The sequence below is a fragment of the Callospermophilus lateralis genome, chromosome 2 (genome assembly GCF_048772815.1).
Source record: "Callospermophilus lateralis isolate mCalLat2 chromosome 2, mCalLat2.hap1, whole genome shotgun sequence".
Lineage (NCBI taxonomy): Eukaryota > Metazoa > Chordata > Mammalia > Rodentia > Sciuridae > Callospermophilus > Callospermophilus lateralis.
In genome coordinates, this window is record NC_135306.1 from 36,577,447 (window position 1) to 36,583,446 (window position 6,000).

A 6,000-nucleotide genomic window follows, 5' to 3' on the forward strand; every position below is an offset into this window, starting at 1 on the left:
CACATCAATAGGCTTAAAAATAAGAACCATATGATCATCTCGATAGATGCGGAAAAAGCATTCGACAAAGTACAGCATCCCTTTATGTTCAAAACTCTAGAAAAAATAGGGATAACAGGAACATACCTCAATATTGTAAAAGCAATCTATGCTAAGCCTCAGGCTAGCATCATTCTGAATGGAGAAAAACTGAAAGCATTCCCTCTAAAATCTGGAACAAGACAGGGATGCCCTCTCTCACCACTTCTGTTCAACATAGTTCTCGAATCACTGGCCAGAGCAATTAGACAGACGAAAGAAATTAAAGGCATAAAAATAGGAAAAGAAGAATCAAATTATCACTATTTGCAGATGACATGATTCTATACCTAGCAGACCCAAAAGGGTCTACAAAGAAACTATTAGAGCTAATAAATGAATTCAGCAAAGTGGCAGGCTATAAAATCAACACGCATAAATCAAAGGCATTCCTGTATATCAGCGACAAATCCTCTGAAATGGAAATGAGGACAACCACCCCATTCACAATATCCTCAAAAAAAATAAAATACTTGGGAATCAACCTAACAAAAGAGGTGAAAGACTTATACAATGAAAACTACAGAACCCTAAAGAGAGAAATAGAAGAAGATCTTAGAAGATGGAAAAATATACCCTGTTCATGGATAGGTAGAAGTAACATCATCAAAATGGCGATATTACCAAAAGTTCTCTATAGGTTTAATGCAATGCCAATCAAAATCCCAACGGCATTTCTTGTAAAAATAGAGAAAGCAATCATGAAATTCATATGGAAAAATAAAAGACCCAGAATAGCAAAAACAATGCTAAGCAGGAAGTGTGAATCAGGCGGTATAGCTATACCAGACTTCAAACTATACTACAGAGCAATAGTAACAAAAACAGCATGGTACTGGTACCAAAACAGGCGGGTGGACCAATGGTACAGAATAGAGGACACAGAAACCAATCCACAAAACTACAACTATCTTATATTCGATAAAGGGGCTAAAAGCATGCAATGGAAGAAGGATAGCATCTTCAACAAATGGTGTTGGGAAAACTGGAAATCCATTTGCAACAAAATGAAACTGAATCCCTTTCTCTCGCCATGCACAAAAGTTAACTCAAAGTGGATCAAGGAACTTGATATCAAATCAGAGACATGGCGTCTGATAGAAGAAAAAGTTGGCTATGATCTACATACTGTGGGGTCGGGCTCCAAATTCCTCAATAGGACACCCATAGCACAACAGTTAATAACTAGAATCAACAAATGGGACTTACTCAAACTAAAAAGTTTTTTCTCAGCAAAAGAAACAATAAGAGAGGTAAATAGGGAGCCTACGTCCTGGGAACAAATCTTTACTCCTCACACTTCAGACAGAGCCCTAATATCCAGAATATACAAAGAACTAAAAAAATTAGACAATGAGATAACGAATAACCCAATCAACAAATGGGCCAAGGACCTGAACAGAAATTTCTCAGAGGAGGACATACAATCAATCAACAAGTATATGAAAAAATGCTCACCATCTCTAGCAGTCAGAGAAATGCAAATCAAAACCACTCTAAGATACCATCTCACTCCAGTAAGATTGGCAGCCATTAGGAAGTCAAACAGCAACAAGTGCTGGCGAGGATGTGGGGAAAAGGGTACTCTTGTACATTGCTGGTGGGACTGCAAATTGGTGCGGCCAATTTGGAAAGCAGTATGGAGATTTCTTGGAAAGCTCGGAATGGAACCACCATTTGATCCAGCTATTCCCCTACTCGGTCTATTCCCTAAAGACCTAAAAAGAGCACACTATAGGGACACTGCTACATCCATGTTCATAGCAGCACAATTCACAATAGCAAGACTGTGGAACCAACCTAGATGCCCTTCAATAGACGAATGGATAAAAAAAATGTGGCATTTATACACAATGGAGTATTACTCTGCATTAAGAAATGACAAAATCATAGAATTTGGAGGGAAATGGATGGCATTAGAGCAGATTATGCTAAGTGAAGCTAGCCAATCCCTTAAAAACAAATGCCAAATGTCTTCTTTGATATAAGGAGAGTAGCTAAGAACAGAGTAGGGACAAAGAGCATGAGAAGAAGATTAACATTAAACAGGGATGAGAGGTGGGAGGGAAAGGGAGAGAGAAGGGAAATTGCATGTAAATGGAAGGAGACCCTCAGGGGTATACAAAATTACATACAAGAGGAAGTGAGGGGAAAGGAGGAAAAATATAAGGGGGAGAAATGAATTACAGTAGAGGGGGTAGAGAGAGAAGAGGGGAGGGGAGGGGGGAGGGGGGATAGTAGAGGATAGGAAAGGCAGCAGAATACAACAGACACCAAAATGGCAATATGTAAATCAATGGTTGTGCAACTGAAGTGATTCTGCAATCTGTATATGGGGTAAAAATGGGAGTGCATATCCCACTTGAATCAAAGTGTGAAATATGATATATCAAGAACTATGTAATGTTTTGAACAACCTACAATAAAAATTAATTAAAAAAAAAAAGAAAAAAAAAAGAATAGTGAGACAACATTTTAAAATCTCTGGGACACAATAAAGGCAGTTCTAAGAGGAAAGTTCACTGCATGAGCTCATTCATTAATAGAACAGAAAATCATTAAATAAACAACCTAACATTATATCTCAAAGCCCTAGAAAAAGAACAAACTAACACCAGAAGCAGAAGACAGGAAATAATTGATTTTAGAGCCAAAATTAATGAAATTGAAACAAAAACAATTCAAAGGCTGAGGTTGTAGTTCAGTAGTAGAGCACTTGCCTAGCATGTGGAAGGCCCTGGGTTTGATCCTCAACACCACATAAAAATCAATCAATAAAATAAAGGTATTGTATCCAACTACAACTAAAAAATAAATATTAAAAATTTTTCAAAAAAAATCAATGAAACAAAAAGTTGGTTCTCCAAAAAACAAACAAAAAAAACAAAATTGATAAACCCTCAGCCAAGCCAATGAAGAAAACGATTTTGAGAGAAAACCCAAAGTACTAAAATTCATGATTAAAAAGCAAATACCACCATGGACACCACTGAAATACAGATGATAATCAGAAGCTACTTTGAAAATTTATACTCCAATAAAATAGAAAAATCTTAAAAGACATCAACAAATATCTAGAGACATATGACTATCCAAATTGAATCGAGAGGATAAAGATAATTTAAACAGATCAATTTCAAGCAATGGAATTGAAGACACCATTAGAAGCCTACCAACAAAGAAAAGCCCAGGACTAGACGGATTCTCAGCCAAGTTTTACAATACTTTCAAAGAAGAACTTAAACCAATACTCCTCAAATATTCCATAAAACAGAAAAGGAGGCAACCCTTCCAAATTCTGTGAAGCTAGTGTCACCCGGATACCAAAGCTACATCAAGGAAGGAAAACTTCAGACCAATATCCCTGATGAACACTGACACAAAAATTCTCAATAAAATACTGGCAAAATGCATGCAAAAACATACCAAAAAGATAGTGCACCATGATAAAGTGGGGTTCATTCTAGGGATGCAAGGTTGGTTCAAATATGAAAATCAATAAATATAATTCACCACATCAACAGACTTAAATTTTATTTTGAGACAGGGTTCTCACTAAATTGTGGAAGCTGGCCTTTAACTTGTGATTCTTCTGACTTAGCCTCCTGAGTAGCTGGGATTATAGACCTGCACACCATACCTTGATCTGTGTTGATGTTACAATTTAATTCTCAGTTGTAGGTCTGATTTCCCTTATTTCTAAGAGTTTAGAGGTGGGAGTAGAGGAATAATTAATCTTTGATTCTCCATTTACTTCCAGCAAACTCAAGATGAAAGAGAAAAAGAAAAAACTGATATTAATGAGACAAGTTGTAATACTGCAGATGCAAAGTGTACAGTCTGAAATTTGAGAATGTGTTTATTAAATTAGATTTCTATGAAGAAGAAAACAAATTCAGCACGGCTATTGTGACTGTCATTAAAATCACATGGGAAAAGGACTGAGAGATATCAAGAGTAGTGGTCACATCATGATTCATCTTACTATAATATCAATAATTTCAGTTAAATCAATAAACTCAGTGAAAGTGTCTGCTAGATTACTTCTCTATTTTATTTTTTAAACACTTACAGATCAGAAATGCTGTCACCTTTAGCTTTGCAAAAGACTTTCACCAAGGCTTTCATAGCACGGCTTTCTGTTTTATACTGCTTCAAAGTTAAATCATTTACCTGTTTGACTCTAGTCTTTTTTTTAAAAAAATTATTTTTTAGTTGAACACAATAGTTTTATTTATTTTTATGTGGTGCTGAGGATCGAACCCAGGACCTTGAACATGCTAGGCAAGCGCTCTACCCCTAAGCCACAACCCCAACCCTGACTCAAGTTTTTAAAGAATATTCCTCTTATTGCCCTTTAAAAAACACTCAAACACTACTCCCAAGTGGGAACTGATACCATCAGTGGTGATAATCAAAGACTTTCTATAAAAACCTTATGTTCAACTTTGTAATTTTTTCCTCCCACCTTTGCAGCAAAAATAGTCTCAGGCTAGGTCAGATGCAAATCAAGTCTGAATCCTTTACTGAGTTTCTGAAGATCCAAACTTATAAGAAGCATCTTGGAGGGCTTCAGTTCACTACATTAATGAATGCCCTAAAAGTACAAGCTCTGTGGGTGGAACACAGTACAGTGTAGTAGTAAGACCACTACTGGTAGTTGAATATTGAATATCTCAGAAGATATGAGCTAAGCGCTTACCTGAAAATAAAGGTTTTATGTATTTCATCCCAGAGAAACATCACCTAAGAATAAAACAAAAACTGCTTGTCAGTTAGTCAAGTGCCTGTTGATATTATAATAATGCCTACCATTCATAAAAAATGTATTGTGTGCTGGACAGCTTACTAAGTGCTTTACGCAGATCATTATGTTTATTTTTCATTAAACCTGGGACTAACAGGAGGTTATTATTCTTTTTCACAGATGAAAATCCTGAAGTTCAAGAGTTAGGTCACGGGCTGGGGATGTGGCTCAAGTGGTAACACGCTTGCCTGGCATACGTGGGGCGCTGGGTTCAATCCTCAGCACCACGTAAAAATAAAATAAAGATGTTGTGTCCACAGAAAACTAAAAAATAAATATTAAAAAAATTCTCTCTTTCTCTCTCTCTGTCTCTCTCTCTTAAAAAAAAAAAAAGAGTTAGGTCACTTGCTCAGGGTCATATGATGAGAATGCGCTAGAGTTAGAATTTGAATCCCTGCTTGACTGTTCTTGACACTATTCTAGATCAGCTCTTAAAAAGTTGGCCACAAATGAAAAGATTCTGAAGGGGTTTCTAGGGCTGTAATTGAGAACTGGTCAAACACAATAGTTCAGAAGGAGTATAATTTACAGCCTTTGGTGGACATCTACTGCTCTACTCTGTCCCCACATTTGGGTATCCCCTATTTCTTTACTTTTTGCCTGAAAATTTCTTGAGCAGTCTTTCCCAAAAGTGTGGTCTACAGACCACTGGTTTCAAAGACATTAAGTCTTTATGAAACATACATATATCTGGTCCCAACTCCAGATAAATCAGACCAGAATCTTTGGGAGACCCAGAAGATTTGCCTAATAACAAAAGAGCTAAGGTAACCAGAAAGAAGTAAATGGAAATTGCCTTACAACAAAAGAGCTAAGGAAACCAGAAAGAAATAAATGGAAAGCTAGCCTCCATAGCAATCAATTTGACATTGGGCCACACTAGTGTTTGAAAAAAACACAGGACAGAGATCTCCTGAAAAGACTTAGGGTTGTTACATTATTTTGGAGTTGGAAAAGGTCTTGGAATCATCTACTCCAATGGATCTTTTAAAATTATTATTTAATTAATTAATTTATTTTGGTACTGGGTATTGAACTCAGGGCACTCAGCAACTAAGCCACATCCCCAGCTCTATTTTGTATTTTATTTAAAGACAGGGTCTTACTGAGCTGCT